The sequence below is a fragment of the Lampetra planeri genome, chromosome 56 (genome assembly GCF_965212315.1).
Source record: "Lampetra planeri chromosome 56, kcLamPlan1.2.h2, whole genome shotgun sequence".
Classification (NCBI taxonomy): Eukaryota; Metazoa; Chordata; class Hyperoartia; order Petromyzontiformes; family Petromyzontidae; genus Lampetra; species Lampetra planeri.
The window spans coordinates 1054613-1077772 of NC_136162.1; the positions used below are offsets into that span (position 1 = coordinate 1054613).

The following is a 23160-nucleotide window of genomic DNA, read 5'->3' on the forward strand; positions in this document are numbered from 1 at the left end:
CGTGCAGGGAGGCACTCGGTGGGGAGGGAGGGGCTGGGTGGGAAAGGTGGGGAGGGCAGGGAGGGGCTGGGTGGGGACGGTGGGGAGGGGCTGGGTGGAGAGGGTGGGGCTGGGTGGGGGGTGGAAGGGGTGGGGCTGGGTGGGGAGGGGCTGGTCACCCCGTGGTGCCCTTATAAAACTCAACGTTTAACCTACTCACGCCTGCTTGTGCCCGCCCTCACAGTCGGCCATATTTTCACGCCGCCGTTGACCCTGGCCATTGACCGAGCAACCCAACATTCCTACCAGCTCCCTCCGCAGGAATGTGTTAGCTCAACCAAGTGGCTTATCATGGTGTGGAAATGTATATTAGCAACCGAACGCTCTAAACGCGTGGCGTTGATTCTAAATGTGGAGGGGGGAAATCGGAGAACCCGGAGAAAAATCCACGCGACCAATGGAAGACAGAGAGAGAGACGCAACTCCAAATATACAGCAGCAGGCGTCAGGATAGGGATCGAACCCACGACCTCCTGTATACCAAGCAAGGTAGTCAACATCTCATAGCCACCATGGTGATGATGAGAGAAAGAGACACGCAAACTCCAAATGTACAGCAGCAGGCGTCAGAATAGGGATCGAACCCACGACCTCCTGTATACCTGGCGAGGTAGTTAACATTTCCTAGCCACCGTGATGATGATGAGAGAGAGACGCGCAGACTCCAAATATACAGCAGCAGGCGTCAGGATCGGGATCTAGCCCACGACCTCCTGCACACCAGGCGAGGTAGTCAACATCTCCTAGCCACCGTGATGATGATGAGAGAGAGACACGCAAACTGGAAATTTCCAGCAGCAGGCGTCAGGGTCGGGATCGAACCCACGACCTCCTGCACACCAGGCGAGGTTGTCAACATCTCCTAGCCACCGTGGCGCCCTTTTGCGAGATGGCCAGCCAGAAGAACCCGAGACGCGGCTGAAGAAATCTGTGAAGGTCCGTCCCGACATCGCTCATCCACGCGGTCCCTTGGGTCCCAGTAACGGCGACTCCCTCCCCCCCCACCGGACCCTGACGATCTGTGCCCAAGTCACGTCCATACGGGGTCACCCAGCCCAGCCCAGGCAGGCAGCCCAGCCCAGGCAGGCAGGCAAGGGGCAGGAGGGGCAAGGGCAGATGATGAGGAGTCGCGGCTCCCTTGCAAATATTTGCCCCATGTTCTTGTTTTTTTCGGTAAAGTCACGTAGAAGGGAAATAATAAAATTGTAAAAATAAAACATAATAACATAACATTCTCACGACGTTTCGGCCACAACACAAGCAGCCGTTGTGGCCGAAAACGTGAGAATTTTATTATGTTTTATTATTTTATTATTTCCCTTCTACGTGACTTTACCGAAAAAACCAAGAAGATGAATCCCTGCAGTTAAGAAAGCTTTAAATCGATATTTGCACCATGTTCCCCAAATGCTGAAAAGTTGACACCGCGCATACAGTAAATACAACACTAATCACAACAACAACAACACAACAACAACACTGATCACAACAAGACTAATCACAACAACAACAACGACACTCATCACAACACTAATCACAACAACACTAATCACAACAACACAAAACACAACAACACTAATCACAACAACACTAATCACAACAACACTAATCACAACAACAACAACGACACTCATCACAACAACAACACTCATCACAACAACACTAATCACAACAACACTAATCACAGCAACAACACTAATCACAACAACACTAATCACAACAACACTAATCACAACAACAACAACACTAATCATAACAACACTAATCACAACAACACTAATCACAACAACACTAATCACAACAACACTAATCACAACAACACTCATCACAACAACACTAATCACAACAACAACACTAAACACAACACTCATCACAACAACAACAACACTCATGACAACAACACTAAACACAACACTTATCACAACAACAACACTCATCACAACAACACTAATCACAACAACAACACTAAAAACAACAACAGCAAGAAGAAGTGATAAATAAACGAGTTGACTGCCACGGTGGCCGTACCTGAACTCCCACCCCCCTCCTAGGTGCGTGACGTCATTTATGGTCGGCCCCTTAAACATCAACGCCACAACGCGTCTAAGAGTTGTATTCATTTTGGCTGCTGCTATACATTTCCACACGACGACGACGATGATGATGGTGGTGACATGAGCCACTTCTAGTTAATCTTTAATTTGTGATAGTGACGTCGATTCTGAAATAAGATCTCCAAAGGTCAGTGGGTCTTGCCTGGTAAAGTACACATCGTGTGATAGTATCTCTACGTAATTCTCTGTATCTCCATGTGTCTCTGTATCTCTATGCTATTACTGGTAGGAACCTCCTGGTTCTACCAGCCCACAGGAGATTATTGTGTCCGTCCGTCGTGGATACAAAAATGGGAGGGGTGGGGCTGGGTGGAGAGGGGAGGGGCTGGGGAGGGAGGGAGGGAGGGGCTGGGTGGGGAGGGGAGGGTGGGGAGGGGCTGGGCTGGGTGGAGAGGGGAGGGTGGGGAGGGGCTGGGTGGGGAGGGTGGGGCTCGGTGGGGAGGGGTTGGTGATTAGTGTTGTTGTGATTAGTGTTGTTTTTGTGATTAGTGTTGTTGTGTTTTGTGTTGTTGTGATTAGTGTTGTGTTTTGTGTTGTTGTGATTAGTGTTGTTGTGATTAGTGTTGTTGTGATTAGTGTTGTTGTTATTAGTGTTGTTGTGTTTTGTGTTGTTGTGATTAGTGTTGTGTTTTGTGTTGTTGTGATTAGTGTTGTTGTGATTAGTGTTGTTGTGATTAGTGTTGTTGTTATTAGTGTTGTGTTTTGTGTTGTTGTGATTAGTGTTGTTGTGATTAGTGTTGTTGTGATTAGTGTTGTTGTTATTAGTGTTGTTGTGATTAGTGTTGTTGTGATTAGTGTTGTTGTGATTAGTGTTGTTGTGATTAGTGTTGTTGTTGTGATTAGTGTTGTTGTTATGATTAGTGTTGTTGCTGTGATGAGTGTTGCTGTGATGAGTGTTGTTGTGATGAGTGTTGTTGTGATTAATGTTGTTGTGATTCGTGTTATTGTTGTGATTAATGTTGTTGTGATTAGTGTTGTTGTGATTAGTGTTGTTGTTGTGATTAGTGTTGTTGTGATAAGTGTTGTGTTTAGTGTTGTTGTCATGAGTGTTGTTGTTGTTGTTGTGATAAGTGTTGTTGTCATGAGTGTTGTTGTTGTGATGAGTGTTGTGTTATGTGTTGTTGTTGTGATGAGTGTTTTTGTGATTAGTATTGTTGCTGTGATGAGTGTTGTTGTGATTAGTGTGGTTGTTGTGATGAGTGTTGTTGTGATTAGTGTTGTTGTCCTCACTCCGCACGTACGGTGGTGCCAAAGAAGAAGTTCAACAAAGAAGTTCAACACGCACACACACAGTGACTTTAACATTTGTGTAGTGACTTGTAGCGTAACTGCTGTGGATAGGCCTCGGCAATGTAAGGTAAAAGTTAAAAAGTTAAAACAACGAGCCTATTTTTACCCTACCTTTTACCTTAACAATACAATCACTCTACCCTAGTTTTTACCTTTTAGCAGGTAAGGTTAAAGGTAAAAAGCAACGAGCCTACCTTTTACCCTTACCCCATATAAATTACCCAATTACAGGGTAATTACTAGGGAACTACTACACATGAAAAAGGTTTATAACGGTAAATGCTGGGTAGAGCGCTTTATTAATATAGAATACTCTCGATGATCCCAATTTTACACGCTTGTTGTTATCATTGTTGTCGTTGTTGTTGTCATTGTTGTTGTTGTCGTCGTTGTTGTATCCTCAAATCTTGTAACTACATTTTTACCCACTTCCTAATGTGGTATCGACTGCAAACTTGGTATACTTATGTCATACTGATGACAATACTATATTCTATCATAAAATACCTTTGTATACGTTATGTTTCGGCTTGGCTCTAATTGTCCACGCTCAACTGACGTTGGCTGTAAATCACCACGGCCCCTTACGTTGTGGCAAGCTTCGGGGTCACTTCCTGGAGTCGTGGAGTTCTGCCACTACTCGTACATTTAATAAAAGCGTGTTTTAGTAAAGTTTGTTTTAATATTACTTATTAAATGTAGGCCACGGACTGCGCCACGGAGCTTCTAGCGGTAAACAAGGTACCGTATTTACCGGGTAATACTTAGCGCTACCTTTACCCTACCAGGTAATTCTTCCGAGCTACCTTTACCCTACCCTTTACCTTACCCCTTGGCATGTCGACACCTTTACCCTTTTACCCGGTAAAAAGGGTAAATTACCTTACCTTGCCGAGGCCTAACTGTGGACACACGCACACGTGTGACGTCACTATGCGGGTGACGTCAGGGCCGGTTCAGGAGATCTGGAGGCCGTGGGTCAGGACCACGGGGGTTGTGTGAGGCCGTGGCACTCTGAGTGAACCCAGCTGGACACGTGACCGGATCAAGGTGGGGGCCGGGGGCCCCGGGGCCACCTCAGGGGGCCACGTGGACAGCAGGGGGAGGAGCTTCTCGAGAGTTCTAGAAGGTGGGCGTGGCCAGGGTGGGGCCCGGACACGCCGAGGCCACGCCCACCTTCGATCTCCACTTCCTGCCCCGCCTCCTCCACCCCCCCCCCTTCTCTCTCCCCCCGTACTTCCGAGGCCTACTATACACTATACTATACACTGCACTATACACTGCACTATACACTGCACTATACACTGCACTATACACTGCACTATACACTGCACTATACACTGCACTATACACTGCACTATACACTACACTATACACTACACTATACACTACACTATACACTACACTAAACACTACACTATACACTACTATACACTACACTATACACTACACTATGCACTACATACTACACTATACACTACACTATACACTACACTATACACTACACAGCTTCTTGTCTTTCTCGTCTCTTTTATTCACGCATATAGTTCACACCTCCTCCTCGTCATCCCTCCATGCCTCTCCGTTCGCTCCAATGCACAACCCGCCATCATCATCACTCCATGTCTCTCCGTTCGCTCGCTCCACGACTTCGCTCGCTCTCCCTCTCCCCCAAGGTCCGTTACTCCGCTGCTACCCTACTCTGTACTCGCTCCGTCCACTGCTACCCTATCTGTATTCTCTCTATCCACTGCTACCCTTATCGTATCTATTCCTGCTGCTCCGTCTCTGTCCCGGGCACCAACCACTCCAACTCCAACCAAGACTCTGTCTCTCCGTTACGCTGTGCCTTTATCCCCGAACCAATCAGCCCCAATTAATTATCTCATCCCCCGCTTCGCTACTCGCCCCAAGGCCCCCAGCCTCACGTGATCCTGTTATCGCCGCCAGCCCGGCGCCAGTCATCAGCCACTCACCCTCCTGACCAATCACCGGCCTGCGTCCTCGGTTACCCCCAACACATGTGGCGTCTCCCAATGACCTCCCCCCTAATTGCACAACAACTGTATCCTCAGTTGCCCCCACTGTACGCTGCTAGCTCCCATAGCAACAGAACGCGTGGCGCGTGACTTTTCAAGTCCTACATATATAACCTCGTGCCACGACAGACCTCTCGCTTATGTCAGCAGTTTTTCCTTGCTGTGGTTGTCCCACCTGATGACGATTTGCTTGTGTTGCGATCGAAAGGTCGAGATCTATTATTTTTCTACCTACGTGACTTTACCGAAAGAACCAAAGAGTATGGATTCCTGCAGTCACGAAAGCTTCAAATCAAGAGTGATACCCCGTGTTGGATTTTTTCATGTCATGAGCGGTTGTAAAGGGAATGTGCATCAGAATCGTGTCCATCGAATGACGGGTCATATATTTTCTACTTCCCTCGCCCTTGCAGAGTTTTATTATTCTGTTATCAAACTGCGGGCCGTTGTTCCGCCCTACTCGTGATTGTGTGTTATTCTGCGGGATATTGCTCTGCCCTAACAATCTTGATGTTGCTAAATATTAGCCAGGACGGCTATTTTTTTTAAAGAGAGCGGGGGGTGATGGAGTATAGCAGGGCGGACTGGTGGCCAGAAGTAGTAATTGCTGGTGTACCCACCCAAGGGGAGACAGTATACATGGGAAAGTCCACAAGCGGAAGAACTGGGCCAAGGGTCATGGAAGGGATCCATCTTTGACGTCCCAGAACCAGCTAGAAGGTTCGAGAAGCGGGCGTGGCCAAGGCAAGGCCGGGCCCCGCTGGAAGCATGTAAGGGGGTGAGAGAGGGAGCGCGGCTGTCCGTGGGAATCGGGGTCGTCTCGCCGTGGAAGTCGTCATCGCCATCGTCGCTGGCGTCCTTGTCATCGCCATCATCGCCACTGCTGGATAGTCAGCCAGCCATCCAGGCAGTTAGCGCTACCGAACTTGATGCTCAGTGAGTTGTGTAGTGTGAGTACAAAGGTCTCCAGTTATTGTCTCCTACATTACACATGCAAATGTACAATATCTATTCCGATGAGTCCAAGAAGGCTTTTCTGTTATAACCGTAACACGCTGACAATATCGCCATTTAATAATAATAATAATCATGCATTTATTTTGTACAGCACATTTCCCACACGCATGTTAGCACGAATGGGTGGGGGGCCTGGCGGGTGAGAGTCCGGAGAAGTGGGGGTCTTGACGGGTGGTGGCACGGACGGGCGTAGATCCAGATGGGTGGTGGCATGAGCGGGTGGGGGCCCAGACAGGTGGCGGTCTGGACGCGTGTGGGTCTGGATGGGTGGGGGTCTGGACAGGTGGAAGTTCGGACGCTTGTGGGTCTGGATGGGTGGGGGTCTGGACAGGTGGAAGTTCGGACGCTTGTGGGTCTGGATGGGTGGGGGTCTGGACAGGTGGAAGTTCGGACGCTTGTGGGTCTGGATGGGTGGGGGTCTGGACAGGTGGAAGTTCGGACGCTTGTGGGTCTGGACGGGTCTTTTCACGAACGGATGGAGGTGCAGATAAGTGGTGGTCCAGATGGGTAGGTGTCTGGATGGGTCGGGGTCCAGGTGGGTTGGAGCCCGGATGGGTGAGGGTCCGGATGGATGAGTGTCCGGACGGGTGATGCCATGAACGGTTGGAATCCCAGTCAGGTGGGTGTCCAAACGGGTAGGGGCATGGACGGCTTGCATTTTGGATGTGTGGGGGTCCGAATGTGTGGGGGCACGGACGGGTGGGGGCTCGTTTGGGTGGGAGTACGGATGGGTGGGGTTTCAGATGGGTGGGGGCACGGATGGGTGGGGGCACGGATGGGTGAGGTTTCAGATGGGTGGGGGCACGGATGGGTGGGGGCCGGGATGGGTGTGGGCCTGGATTGGTGGGGGGCCGGACGAATGAGTGCCTGGACGGGTGGTGCCATGAACGGTTGGAAGCCCAGTCGGGAGGGTGTCCGCTCGGGTAGGGGCATGGATGGGTTGGAGTCTGGACGTATCGGGGTCCGAATGGGTGGGGGCACGGATGAGTGGGAGCACGGACGGGTGGAAGTCTGGACGACTGGGACAGCTGGGGGAACGGACGGGTGGGGGCTCGTTTGGGTGGGAGTCTGGACGTTTGGGGTCTCCGACGGGTACGTGTCCAGACGAGTGAGGACCTGGACGGGTGGGGGTCTGAGCGGGTGGGGGCCTCGAGTTGATGCTTGTCAGTGGATGATGAGAGCAATGATGGTTGATAGCATCTGCGTATCTTCATTGGGGAAGAGTTCCGGACGGCTGCCCATGCAGCCAGTCGTGGGTGGGATGAGGAAGTGGTGGGGCCGCGACCACGGGGCCGAGCGTCGTCGTCGTCCTCAGCACGGGCTCCCCAGGAGACGAGACGTTGAGACGACTTGCGCACAAAGTGCCACGTTCTCTTGCGCCTGCTCTTGGGTTCGCAAGGCTCACTCGTTTGTGCTGCTGCTGCCTGCATCACCCACGGGTGTTGGAGAGCTTTTTGTGGGGTGAGTCGCTCTTCTGGGTTCCAACTGAAAAAATAAAAAGTAAGTACACTTCTTAAAATCTTGATTTGAAGCTTTCGTGACTGTAGGAATCCATACATCTTTGGTTATTTCGGTAAAGTCACGTAGGTAGAAAATAGAATTAAAGAAATCACGACATTTCGGGCACAACACTTGACGGACGCTTGTGTTGCACCCGAAACGTCGTGATTTATTTCATTTTATACTCTACGTGACTTTACCGAAAGAACCAAAGAGTACACTTCTTAAAATAACGAAATTAAAAATAGACACCGTTCCCCATAACAGAGGTGTTTTGCGTTAGATCGCGGAAACGTGAATGTGTCGTAAAACCCGCCACCACCCGGCAGCCAATTATTAAGGTTCGCTGCGTAAATAAAACATGCCAATTAGTTACTGGTTCAACACACCGATGTGCTGGAGCGGAAACCAACAGCATTTACCATCTGAGCCTCGTGACGTTTCGCCAGTAATTACAACCAGCCTCATCAGGTGACAGCCAGAATTGTGGAGAAATCCTCCTAACCCAAGAAAAACCTCTCAGGGATAATATTGGTCGCACAAGCCTACGTGTTAAACCTCTTATGGATAATATTGGTCGCACAAGCCTAAGTGTTAAACAAACACTATTGCCTATTTAATTCACGTGTAAATTAACCGCGAATTGTTATTTTCTAAGCGGGGGCAACGTTTATTCACAAAAATCCTTGTGCTTTTTACACGCTTTTATTTAACTCTGTTGTCGTATCCTCAAAAAATATTGTAACTCAATTTTTACCCACTTCTCAATGTGCTATCGACTGCAAACTTGGTATACTTATGTCATACTGATGACAAGACTATATTCTATTGTAAAAAAATCCAAAACATATATTTTTAATCATTTTACACGCTTTTATTTAACTCACTCCGTCTATTGTCGTATCCTCAAATCTTGTAACTCAATTTCAACCGTCTTCCCAATGCCGTATCGACTGCAAACTTGGTATAGGTGTGTCATACTGATGACAATACTATATTCTATCATTAAAAATATATATTTTTAAACAATCTTTTTTACGGGTATAATTGTCCACGCTCAACTCATGTTGCCTGTAAATCACCACGTGGTCCCTTATGTCACGGCAAGCCTCGGGGAGCCACGCCCAGGGGCGGGGGATGTGGAAGGAGGGGAGGGGCGATGGGGGAAGGGGGAGGGGCGAGGAGGGAATGGAGCACGGGGAGGGGCAGCTCAGAGTTGGCCGGGGGGGGGACGCTCCCTTACGTTGTGGCAAGCTTCGGGGCCACTTCCTGGAGTCGTGGAGTTCTGCCATTACTTGTACGGTACATTTCATTAAAGCGTGTTTAAAAAAAAAGTTTTTAAAACATTTTATTTGAAGCCCGTGTCTCACCATTCAAATTATGTGACCATTTTAGGAATATAAAAGTGTGAAGATGACTTTTCCTACTTGACGCATCTCGACAGAGACATTGGGTGAGTGCCGGAGGCTCATCAGTGCCAAGTTGCTGGTGCTTTAAATTTCGATTTAAAGCTTTCGTGACTGCAGGGATTCATCTTCTTGGTTCTTTCGGTAAAGTCACGTAGAAGGGAAATAATAAAATAATAAAAATAAAACATAATAAAATCATTCTCACGACGTTTCGGCCACAACGCAAGCAGCCGTCCTCATGTGAAGAACAGGTCTGTCGGAAAGACAGCGTCTGAATGAACACCACCAGGCTTGGCAGTGTATATTTAAGCTGGGTTGGAGGGGGAAGAGCGCCTTGACAAAGCAATTTGCATTTCAAGAGGAATTTAGCATATTTATGGGAAATGCAGATATGGGATTAGTCACTACTTGTGGAATGCGAAGGAGGTGGGCGGGGGGTTTCAAAGTCATATTATGCCCGTGCATTATGCTTGCTCCATGCTCATTCTATGCATCCTTTGGTAGGATGCGCTGGCACTGATTGTAACAGAGAGAATTAGAATTTGATTCAGATTTATTCCTATTTTACTTTGGAGGGAAACTATTACGGATGATTATATGCTAAATTCCTCTTGATATGCAAATTCATTTTTCAAGGCGTCCTTCCCGCTCCAATCCAGCTTAAATATACGCTGCCAAGCATGGTGGTGCTCATTCAGACGCTGTCTTTCCGACAGACCTGGTCTTCACCTGAGGACGGCTGCTTGCGTTGTGGCCGAAACGTCGTGAGAATTATTTTATTATGTTTTATTTTTATTATTTTATTATTTCCCTTCTACGTGACTTTACTGAAAGAACCAAGAAGATATTTCCGAACATTATTTGCCCCGGAAACCGAACGAAATCCAGAGGTCGAACGGGCAATCGCGACTTGAAAGAACCTGTACGGCTGAGATGCGTATGGACAGCGTGCATGACGCTTGCCCAGTCAAAGGGGACTCCCCTTAATTCTAGATTTGAAGCTTTCGTGACTGCAAGGATTCATATTCTTAGGTTTTTTCCAGTAAAGTCACGTAGGTAATTTTTTTTTTTTAACAAAAGTAAAATGATAATAAAATAAAAATCACGACGTTTCGGAGGCAACACAAGCTTCCATCTTCAGGTGGAACCGTCACAGCACGATTGCTGTATCAAGTGAGAGAACTTCCAAGAAAACAGTCCTTGTATATATACTAGTTGAGGGCGGGAGGAGCCAAGGTAGGCCCTGGATATTATTATTGTGAGGGTCGGCGCGGCTGAAGCACGCTGCTAGGAATGAGCCTTTGTTGTGTAGACTAGGTGCGGCTGATGTAAAGGTGCGTGTAAATGGGACTGAGCCTCTTGTTATGTAGAGGTGGTGCGGCTGAAACCGCTGCCAGGAATGAGTCTTTGTTGTGTAGACTGTTTGAACTGGGAGGTTCTAAGAGTTATGGTGCGGTTGATGTAAAGGACTCCCCTTCCAAACAATAACAGCACCACCACCTCCTCCCCCTCACCACCTTCCACTAAAGCCATCAACTCTCCTTACTATAGGTAAATTGAAGTTCTATGTTCATTTATTTCATTTATTCCATTTATTTATTCATTTATTCCATTTATTGTGTTTCTTGTTTTTTTGTATGATTGTATGCATGTAATTACTGTAAACTTCGTGTAAAAATGCTTTATAATGAGAGATTGCTTGTGTCTGGAACCAATTAATGTCATTTCCATTCATTCTTATGGGGAAAATTAATTCAGTGTTCGAACAAATCGGTGTTCAAATGGCCTTCTGGAACGAATCAAGTTCGATCTCTGGGGGGATACCACTGTACTCATGTCTGCCGCGGGTATTTTCACAAATGCACCCAATAAAATAAAGGGAGATGCCAAAGAGCTGCATGCGGCTCCAGAGCTTCAGGTTGACGACCGCCAGAGGTCGCAACCGGGTACCCGATACCCGTACCCTACCCGATACCCGGCTACCCGTACCCGGCCGGGTACGGGTACCCGTTTGCGACCCTGGTGCGGCCGGGTACGGGTACGGGTAAGGAATCAAAGCCCGTTTGCGACCTCTGACGACCGCTAGCCTACGGCATTAGTCTGCTGCCATTAGTGAGCGATGATTGCTGCCTTGTGAGCAATAATCCACATCGAATAACTCGCGGTGTAAGTTTTGAATTTGACAAAACTTTAGCCCTGACGCCGGCCCACAATGGCCTACTCTTGCGACGAATGTCACGGGATCACTGCCTCCTGCTTCGAAGCGCAGAGGTGGCGTGGAGCGTTACCATGTGGTGGTTCTTACATACTCGTTGATAACACTGGTCAACAAAAAAAAAAAACATTTTTTCTGGCCTGGACTTTTGCAGCTGTTTTAGACTAATTTCAGGGTGCTGATTCCAAATCTGATCTCAGATTTGCTCTATCACATCTCATTTTTATGCTATCGGCATACCCCATTTTCATTGATTTTACCCGATATTAACTCTGTCACTTATGATTGCAAGTTGTTGCGAGTCAGTGACTGCTTTAGTGTTAAAATATGGTGCTGTATTTTTAGGACAGTGTGTTTATAATACCATTTTATGTAGATATCCACATTTATTAAATATTTTTCTTCTGCAGTTTTTATTGAAAATGCAATATTTGATATCTCAAAAGCCTGATGTGATAGACAAAAACTGATGCCAGATTTGGAATCAGCACCCCAGAATTACCTTAAACCCGTTGGAATACCTTATGCCAGAAAAAGTGTGTTGACCAGTGAAATCAGGTGGGCACAAGTTACAAGTGAAAAGTGACATTTTCAGTTTCATTTTCATTGATTAGGTAGAGCCCTGTGAGCCATTCGGCTCTTGAATCGGGTGCAACCGCAAGAAACTAAAACGTGAACAAGAAACATCTTAAAGTGACTACGCGCAAACAGAAGAATCCAGGAAAAATCAGCAAAGTCTTCCATAAAAAGCACCATATATCAACGCTGTGTGCAAAAATCCCAGTGGGATGCAAGTCAAACAACAACAACCACAAGACAATTTAGATTAAAGTTGTCCGTCTAACTCTGTACTACAACAGACAAATATGGCTAAATTCTAGATTAGAAGTTTTCATGATTGCAAGGATTCATACTTTTTGTTTTTTTCGGAAAAGTCACGTAGGTGAAACAATAATAAATGAAAAAACAACTAAATTAAATCACGGCGTTTCGGAGGCAACACAAGCTTCCGTCTTCGGGTGGAACCTGTAGTGATTTCGGCTCCGAAACGTCGTGATGTAATTGAGTTGTTTATTTATTTATTCCTACGTAACTTTACCGAAAAAAATATGGCTAAACCAAAACGTTTTCCAAATCACCAAAATAAAGCTATAAAAACAATGTCACAACAGTGATCATAGGACATCGTGATGAGGGGGTGGGGAGGATGAGTTACACGAGGGGACGGCTGCTGTATATTTGTTCTCCCTGTGGTCGTGTGGATTTTTTTCTGGGTCCTACGGTTTTTTCTGCACATTTAGAATCAACATCACGTGTTCAGAGTATTTGACCGTTGCTATAAATTACCAGTTGATGATCAGCCACTTCGTTCAGCTATCATTTGTGGCCAGGTTGCTTCTGAAAAAGAGCCATACAGCTCAGTGGGCATACCTGGTAAAATAAAAAAAATAGTTTTGTTTAGATTGGCGGGTGACTGGTCTAGGAGTTTTAGTCGGGAAGATGTGATCGTTCGTTGAGCTCAGTCTGCCAAGTGGGGACATTGCAGGAATATTCCCAATTGCTCCTCCCCACCTCCCATTGTGTCGAAATTCACGTCCGATATGTAATCGGACGTGAATTTGTGAGTAAAATGCCGAGGGAAATTCATAGTGGGACACTTACCGTAGGAGACACCTGATGAAATGTTGGAAATAGCTGCCCAAGCCGTTCAGGAACTTGCCGAGAGGAAAGCAGGGAGGCATTCGTTCGATGCATCCCTCTGTCAGCTGTCCAGATTTGTCTGGGGAAGGGACAACAGATAACGAAATGGATCACAGTAACACATTCTTGCGGAGGGAGCTGGTAGGAACGTTGGGCTGCTCAGTCAATGGCCAGGGTCAACGGCGGCGTGGTGTATTCCGCAAATATGACCGACTGTGAGGGCGGGCACAAGCCGGCGTGAGTAAGTTAAACGTTGAGTTTTATAAGGGCACCACGGGGTGACCAGCCCCTCTCCACCCAGCCCCACCCCTCCTACCCCCTACCCAGCCCACCCTCCCCACCCAGCCCCTCCCTCCCCACCCAGCCTCTCCCTGCACGACGGACGGACGGACACAATAATCCCCTGTGGGCTGGTGTAACCAGGAGGTTCCTACCAGTATTAGCCTTCTATACAACAACAGCAAAGGTGCAGACAATCATTGAGTGGAAATGCCAATGAGGGAATTCTTCAAGCTAAAGCACGAGACCCCATTGTCATCTAGCGCCGTCCTATTTCCAGAACGTCGGTGGAACGCGGCCACTAATTTAAAACGAATTTATTTGAGAGCTGCTTTTGGTTTTTGATTTAAAGCTTTCGTGACTGCAGGGATTCATATTCTTGATTCTTTCGGTAAAGTCACGTAGAAGGGAAATAATAATAATATAAATATAAAACAATACAAATTCTCACGACGTTTCGACTGCAACACAAGCAATCATCATCAGGTGTGAAATGTTCTTGCTGTGGATTTCACACCTGATGATGATTGCTTGTGTTGCAGTCGAAACGTCGTGAGAATTTTTATTGTTTTATATTAATATTATTTTATTATTTCCCTTCTACGTGACTTTACCGAAAGAACCAAGAATATAGCTGCTTTTGGTGTTTAGTTTGTTGTCCTTCCCTCGGGCAACCTCTGATCTGCATGGTTGGCTACGTACGGTGCGAAAGAAGTTAAACGTACATACATAGCGTAGCACCACTGCATTCCACTCTACTCTCGCGTCCTGCCGATCTCGCCACATTCTCAATTGCGTCCACGTCCATCCACTTAGTGTCCATCATAATTTAGAATGTGTAATGCGCACGGTATTTAATCACTCGCGATGAGAGAATTACGGTCCTCAGAGGCGCAAGTCACCACAGGCAAGCAGGAAGGCAGCCACGCATTGGACTCGAATCAACTGGCTAAGCCTTATGGCTCTCTGTATTTGAACGTGTTATCTATCATACTGGTGGTTTGGCTGCTACAGCTCCTTACTATTAAAATTCCTTCCCTTTATTACTGCTAACCCTACCTCCTCCCTTTGTTGCTGCTAATCCTACATAATGCACGGGCATAATATGACTTTGAGACCCCCCCCCACCTCCTACGCATTCCACAAGTAGTGACTAATCCCATATCTGCATTTTCCATAACTATGCTAAATTCCTCTTGATATGCAAATTCCTTTGTCAAGGCGCCCCTTCCCCCCCCTCCAACCCAGCTTAAATATACGCTCCAAGCCTGGTGGTGTTTCATTCAGACGCTGTCTTTCCGACAGACCTGTTCTTCACCTGAGGACGGCTGCTTGCGTTGTGGCCGAAACGTCGTGAGAATTGTATTATTTTATTATGTTATATTTTTATTATATGTGTAATAAACGACTGGACCACGATGTCTGGCTCAGTGTCCTTTATTATTCGGTTCGTGCTGTACACCCACACGGCTGTCTTTACTCTGTAGCTTCTCCACGGTGCTGACTCCAATGTCGGCCCGATCCACAACAGCAGCTCCGCTGCTGTTTCTCTCCCACACAGCCCCCCTTGGCTGTACTCGCTGCTGCTCTTCTCCCTCCGCAGCTCTGACAGCTTCTTGCTCTCTCTCTCTCTCTCCGCAGCTCCTCCTGGCAGCCACACCGCTGCCTCTAACAAGCAGCCCCCTCTCTCTCTCTCCCCGCAGCTCCTCCTGGCAGCCACACCGCTGCCTCTAACACGCAGCCCTCCTGGCTGTCTCCTCTGCAGCTGCACACCACTCCGCAGCTTCCTCTTATCTTCGGGGTTGGCTCCCGATGGCCGTCGGCGCCCCCCCTCTCCACACTCGCCCGCGTGGCCTCACTCTTTTCCGCTCACACCCCGACTGCCTTCCCCTTCCGGTTTGCTCGCTTAAGGCCCCGAACCTTCCCCCCACGTCACATGACTCCACCCCCCGTGACGTCACATCCGGAAGGTCGCTTACGCCCGCATTACACCACCCTCCCCCGTAGAAAAATCCCAGCCGACCTCGGTTGACCAATAGCAAATCGTAATGCGGCGAACCGAGCTTCCCCCCCTAAAGGACACTAAGCATACAATGTAACAGCAAGAACAACAACAACAACGCAATTAACATCAACGAACGTACAAAAAGCATGCAATAAATACAACTATAAGAAGAAAATAACAAGACAACAACAATCAACGAAACGTAAGCGATTTGGAACGTGTGCGGGTCGCCGGCCCGTCCCGGACGGTCGGCGGCCCACTCGCAGAACGGGAACGCGATGAAAGTCGAGGAACGACAGGGGGTAATCCCCCTGTCGCAGCTGGAAGTCCACCGCCGTCCCGTGTCTCTAAAGAGTTAGTCTTGGGCTTGTCTCGTGACCGTGCCCGCAGCTGGGTCGGAAGGGCTGCAGGGCTCGAAGGTCCCGCAGACCTGGCAGGCGTCCTCCGAGCAGGGCCCCTCGTCCCCCGCAATGTCACGGCCGGCCTGTCTGGAACAGGTACGACAGGCGCTCGAGCAAGATCAATGGACGCAGGCAGGGGAGAGTCAGCAGCAACAGACCCCGGCAAGGCAACATTGGGGGATGACGCATCATGTAAGGGAGCAACATATGGTTTCAAGCGCGACGTATGCACAACCCAGCGACGAGACCCAATCTGGACGCGTGCTGACTGTGGGTTGGGAACCGCAATGAGGCGTACGGGACCATGCCAGGGTTTGTGCAATTTCGGCGAGGTCCCCGGACGTACATGTGGACAATGAAGCCAGGCTAGGTCCCCAACCTTCCAAGGGCACTCCCCCTCAGACCGTCGCGCATATCGCTCGTTCCGGGCCTGGGCTTTGGCCGTAGCCACGCGGGCATTCTCCCGTGCCTCCGTGACTCGGCGAACCGTGTCCTGAATGTATTCAGGAAGTGGTTTCCGAGGTCCCTTCACCCCAGTTCCCAATTGCACATCCACCGGCGGCACGTTTTCCCGACCATACATAAGGTAAAACGGCGAATATCCTGTAGCCGCATGAGGCGTCATCCTGTACGCCGAAAGCACCCCGGGGATGTGCAGATCCCAATCTGATTGTTGTTCACTCACGGTATGGCAAAGCATGGCAGACAATGTCCTGTTCAGCCGTTCAACCATACCATCCGTCTGCGGATGGTATGGGGATGTCCGTACTTTCTTAGTCCCAAGGCCCGCGCACACTTCCGCCAATAATTTAGAAGAGAAATTCCTGCCCTGGTCCGTGAGGAGTCTCTCAGGCGCCCCCTTATCCATAATATACCCAAACAAAAAGGCGTCGGTAATGGCCGCGGCCGACTGATCGGGCAACGGCCAGGCCATCGGCCAACGGGAGAGGTACTCAACCCCTACCAGCAAATATTTATTACCCCTCGCCGATGGTGGAAAAGGTCCCAATATGTCCAGTGCCACCAATTCATTGACTCGAGACACCTGAATCGACTGGAGAGGCGGCACGTAAGGATGTTTCGGCGGCTTACGTTGTGCACACGCAGGGCACGCGCGCACGTGCCCTACGACATCTGTCGCCATGCCGTGCCAAAAATAATGACGTTGCAACGTCAACAAGGTCTTCTGCACCCCTAAATGTAAGAGAGTGTCACAATGGAGGGTTCTAATCAACTCGAACCGCAAGGACGTTGGTACCACCAGGCGCCAACGTTCCTGGAACCCCTCCCGCCACATAAGCAGACCATCTCGGAGAGCGGTTTGCGGCCCCACAGCCGTACTCGGACTCCCATTGTCCTTAGCAGACCGCTTCCGCAAGGACACCAATGACTCATCCATCATCTGTTCCCGGATCCAGACAGACCGCGGCAGATTCAAAACCCCGTCAGCCGGTCCCGGTTCCATCGGAGTGTCCGACTTTTCGACGGCCAACGTGAGCGGCTGAGGGGGGTTTGGAATCGGCGAACACCTATGCGTCCCCGACTCACATTTACAAGGGGCGCGCCGCGGTAATCTGGAAAGTGCGTCAGCGTTCGCATGGCGCACTCCCTTCCGATGTTGAATTTGGAAGGAAAATTCCTGTAGCGTGTCCAACCAACGTGCCAACTGTCCGGATGGCTGGTCAATTTTAAGGGCATATTGCAAGGCCGCATGATCCGTACGCACAATAAAAGAACGACCGTAGAGGTATGGTCGAAATTGCCGTAGGAAAAAAACAACCGCCAATAGTTCTCTGCGAGTGACACAGTAGCGGGTTTCCGCAGGAGACAAGACTCGGCTACCATACGCCACGACACGCTCTACACCCCCTTTAGACTGTGATAACACCGCCCCAATACCTGTGTCACTCGCGTCCGTATCAAGAATGAATGGGTGATCGAAATCGGGATAATCCAATGTTGGGGCCGTGGCCAATAGATCACGCAGACTCCGAAAGGCCGCCTCCTCCGGCTGTCCCCAAACAAACTTCCGTCCTTTACCCGTAAGGAGATGCAAAGGCCTCGCAATCGTCGCAAAACCCGGCACGAATCTTCGGTAATACGAGGCAAATCCCAAAAACCGCCGAACATCCCCCACGGTGGCCGGAGTCGGCCAATCCCGGACGCACGCCGTCTTTTCCGGATCCGTGGACACTCCCTCAGCGCTCACAATGTGCCCCAAATAGCGGACGGACCGTTGCAGTAGGTGACATTTCTTTGGTTTGAATTTCAATTTGGCAGAACGCATCCTCGTGAACACTGTCTCCAGCCGCGTCAAATGTTCATCGAATGTGCGGCTGAAGACAATGATATCGTCCAAATATATAAGACATGTCTCCCACTGCAACCCCGTCAAAACGAGCTCCATCAATCTTTGAAATGTAGCAGGGGCCGCATTCAATCCCATCGGGAGACAGTTGAATTGAAATAACCCCTGCGGCGTACGGAATGCGGTTTTCTCCCGTGAGGACTCGTCAAGGGGAAGCTGCCAAAATCCCGAAGAGAGGTCCAGTGTGGAAAAGAACTTAGCCCCCGACAATGCGTCGAGGGAGTCATCCATACGCGGCAGGGGGTACGCATCTGCCACCGATATCTTATTCAATTTGCGGAAATCAACACAAAATCGCAATTTGCCATCCTTCTTCTTAACCAAGACGACTGGAGCGCCCCATGGGCTGTTAGATGGCGATATAATGTCCGCAGCCAACATGTCTTCCACTGCCCCCCGTACGTGTTCTCGCTCCGCAGGACTCATCCGATGCGAATTTAATCGAATAGGGGCAGCATCGCCCGTCTCAATGTGATGGTAAAGCAAGGAAGTGCGGCCCAAATCCAAATCATCGGAGCTGAACACATCGGAATATGTCAACAACAATTTACGCAGCGCACCACGTTGCTCCATGGACAGGGAAGAATTCTCGTCACATAAATGAGCAACCCAACGATCATCCGAACTCCTTGGCTCGGAAACCCCAGCAACAACTCCCCGGCTATGTGGACAATCATGGGTCGCAAACGCCGTAGTGGCATGTGCCACAACCGTACCGGCCGGGACACGGACGTTTTCTCCCCCCGCATTAAGCACCTGTAAAAACGGTAATTGATCCGGCCGGACGATGGTCTGTGCCCCCACTAACGCCAACCCGGTTGTTATCGTGGCGGACGGTGACAACAAGACCCCTACTGCTCCTAGCCGATCAGGCAGGGGCTTCCGATACCGCAAGAGTATAAGCATCTGTGTACCAGGTGGGATGTCCACAGATGCGACGGACAGCGCCTGCACTTGTACGGCCGAAGCAGGTCGCCCCCAGGGCGACGGCAGAAACGAGATTTGACGGCCCCCCGGCAGTTCAATACAATTCTCATTGATTTTGATCAAAATGGGCATCTTAGCCAAAAAATCGGTGCCTAACAAACAAGGAACCGCCAAAGATCTCGATATCAACACAACACCCGAGGCCGACACATCCCCAATAGATATCTTAGCATCCACCTGACCCACGATACCCATGCTACCCCCGTTCGCAGCGACGCACGACCCATAAACCGGACGCACAGCCCCCGACGGAATGCCCAACAGATGGAAAATGACATCCGATATAATAGTCGCAGACGCCCCCGAGTCGACCAAAATGCGCACGTCCACACCTTGTATGGACCCCGGTACAGTGGACGAACCCGTAGCGGCCGCGACAACTCTCCGTGCCAATTTGCGCCACTGCGTAACTGAATGACAAGGCCCCGTCGATGGCCTTTCTTTAACAACAACAATAGGATCGCGCAACACAGGTGGTGGGTGAGGTGGAAAGCCTTGCCGAGTGTCTGGTGCGTGCCGACATGCCTGTTTCGGAGGATCTTTAGCCGACTTGACCGGTGCCGAGGCCTCCTGCTGCGGCGGAGCCGGGAAGCGGGCCCAGCAGTCTCTGGCGTAGTGGCCCCTACGCCCGCAGCGGAAACATTCGGCCTCGTTGCGCCGAAGCGCAGGCCTCGCCTCCTGACGGCCCCGTTCTGGTAGCACCGCGCGCGGTCTCGGCCCGCCGCGTCCCGTCCATGGAGCGGAGGCGGCCGTCAGTTGTTGAGGGCCCCGGTCATCCGGAACATAGACGGCCTGCGCAGGGTTCCACCCCAGCGCATCCCCTTCTTTGACGGGCGCCCCCGTCCACGCCGTCACTTGTTTCCAGCGACGGAGGTTGAATTGCGCATCGAGACACTTAGCAGCCGTCCGGGAAGTTAGCTTCTCATGCCCACACACAGGCATGGGGATCCCTAGATCCCGAGACAGCTCCAACATTTTCCCTAATATGAGAGGCTCGAGCAGGTCCTGTGGCGTCTCAGGATAAGCTGCCATGGCCAGCTCCAGCACCGCACCCCTGAACGCCACGGGCGACTCCTCTGGTGCTCGTTGTCGTTGAGCGAATCGCCGATGCGCATCATCTGGTGGCTCATAAGCATCGGCCATTTCTTGAAAAACACCACATAAAGTTGCCTTCTTATCGGTCGTTATGGAACGGAAGAATCGGACAGATTCGTCGTCCAGGAGAGTCGGCAACACCTCCAAAGCCTCCGCATCGGTCCATCTTGCTGTGCGTACCGCCGCCAAGAAGCGGCAGGCGAACGCGCTCCAGTCCCCACCGACGGAAAATTCTTTAACCGTTGTAAGGTGGCGACTCCGACTCCTCTTCCCGCCGTCTTCCAATGGTGGTGGTTGTGATGGCAAATTCAAAATGGCGTCGGCCCGCGGCGTGGCCAAGATGGCGGTTTGGCGCCACGGAGCGCGCAAAATGGCGGCCTCTTGCCGCGTGGGCAATGGCGGCGGCAGGACAGGCAACGTGGCGGCCCGCGGAGCACCACTTGCATCCTCCATCGTCCCTGGCGCGACGAGATGGCATAGATGCGCCAGGACGTCCTTAAGTGCCTCCAGTTGTACCGCCATCGCTTGCCATCATTGATCCGCGTCTGATGATGTCGACGGACCCGCCACCGCGCCAACATCCTCCACTCCCGTTCCCGTGGTCGCCTCAGCCGGGCTCTCCTCCACCACCCCAACAGGATCCGTGGTTGGAGGGAGTTCGTCGTCGTCGGACGAAGAAGCCGATGCAGGCGCCGGATTAACTTTCTTCCTCACTTGTTTCGACATGCCGTTGCACTTCCGACACCAGTGTAATAAACGACTGGACCACGATGTCTGGCTCAGTGTCCTTTATTATTCGGTTCGTGCTGTACACCCACACGGCTGTCTTTACTCTGTAGCTTCTCCACGGTGCTGACTCCAATGTCGGCCCGATCCACAACAGCAGCTCCGCTGCTGTTTCTCTCCCACACAGCCCCCCTTGGCTGTACTCGCTGCTGCTCTTCTCCCTCCGCAGCTCTGACAGCTTCTTGCTCTCTCTCTCTCTCTCCGCAGCTCCTCCTGGCAGCCACACCGCTGCCTCTAACAAGCAGCCCCCTCTCTCTCTCTCCCCGCAGCTCCTCCTGGCAGCCACACCGCTGCCTCTAACACGCAGCCCTCCTGGCTGTCTCCTCTGCAGCTGCACACCACTCCGCAGCTTCCTCTTATCTTCGGGGTTGGCTCCCGATGGCCGTCGGCGCCCCCCCTCTCCACACTCGCCCGCGTGGCCTCACTCTTTTCCGCTCACACCCCGACTGCCTTCCCCTTCCGGTTTGCTCGCTTAAGGCCCCGAACCTTCCCCCCACGTCACATGACTCCACCCCCCGTGACGTCACATCCGGAAGGTCGCTTACGCCCGCATTACATATGTTATATTTTTATTATTTTATTATGTTTTATTTTTATTATTTTATTATCTCCTTTCTACGTGACTTTACTGAAAGAACCAAGAAGATATTTTATACTGTTAAAGTATCCTTTTATATTACAAGACAAGGCCCACTGAGATATGTAGACCTGTTTTATCAGAGAAATGGCTATCACAGACGGTAGCTCAACCAAGTGGTATATCATTACGTCAAGATTTATAGCGGCCAAATACGTTTAAACGCGTGATGTTGATTCTAAATGTGGAGGGGGAAACTGAAGGACGTGGAGGAAAATGCACGCAACCAAGAGGAAAACACTCGAACTCAAAATACAGGCATCAGGGCATCCAATTCGCTTCTAGATGTGAAGCTTTCGTGACTGCAAGGATTCACACTCTTAAGTTATTTCGGTAAAGTCACGTAGGAGAAAATAATAAAAAGAATAGAAAAAATATCAATTTATAGAAGGTTTTTTTTAAAATCTGTATTATTTATTTGTATTATTTATTTGTATTATTTCTTTGTATTATTTATTTTTTACCTACGTGACTTTACCGAAAAAACCTAAGAGAATCCAATTCGCATCTGCGTTATAAAAAAAATGTGTTTCCGAATGCATTAATCACGCTACATCCATTTCACGTCATTAAAAAAATGCGTTATAGCAGAACTGACTGTCTGTATTTTTCGCTTACCGAAATACATGTTCCGAAGTGGTGCAGCCTCCAGCATTTCTGACGGAGGTCCACCCAGGATCTGGAAATAGATTTCACGTTTTAATAAGTTTTTTTAAAACTCTTTTATCTGCCACAAAACTGACACCTTTTTACAAGGCAAAGGAGGGCTCGTGATGTGAATGCTTACCCCGAGCTCTCAATACTCTGATGGTGGCGTTGTCTTTGAGTTGTGCGCCTTTTGGCGTCATCTGGTCGAACACCGTGTGAGACTAGGCTCTAAGAAAAGCTGTCTCTGGTGTGGACCAATCAATTTCAAGGACAATGCATACATTATCAGAGTGCTGTTTTTTTTTGCATTCTGACCGCAGGTATTGTGGTCAATGCAAAACATGATCCCTTGTAAAAAGGTGTCAGTTTTGTGCCAGATAAAAAGGTAAAATAACCTATTATTATATTTTGCTACTGGCAAAGGTGGTCTCATGAAGTAGATTACACGTCTCTAAGTGTATCGCTGCAAAGTTCAGACTTTCTTGCATTCACGGTTTGATATAAATTTGATTACTTTTCGATGATGCATCCAATCAGTCGGATCGAACCTGCAAGTTGTGCCGTCGCAAATGTCGCATTTCGCAAGCGCTTGCCACTAACAGTTTGAAAACCCCCCCAGCTGCGATGAAT

At 49.6% G+C, this 23160-nt stretch overlaps 1 long non-coding RNA gene across 1 annotated transcript; it reads right to left on the bottom strand.

Moving 5' to 3' along the window:
* Positions 1-7340: 7340 nt before the first annotated feature.
* Positions 7341-22563, bottom strand: LOC144735598 (uncharacterized). The gene is made up of 3 exons (XR_013588658.1): positions 22501-22563; positions 13286-13403; positions 7341-7984 (listed from the first exon to the last, which is right to left on the bottom strand). It is a non-coding gene; the product is annotated as an uncharacterized LOC144735598 (long non-coding RNA).
* Positions 22564-23160: the final 597 nt, after the last annotated feature.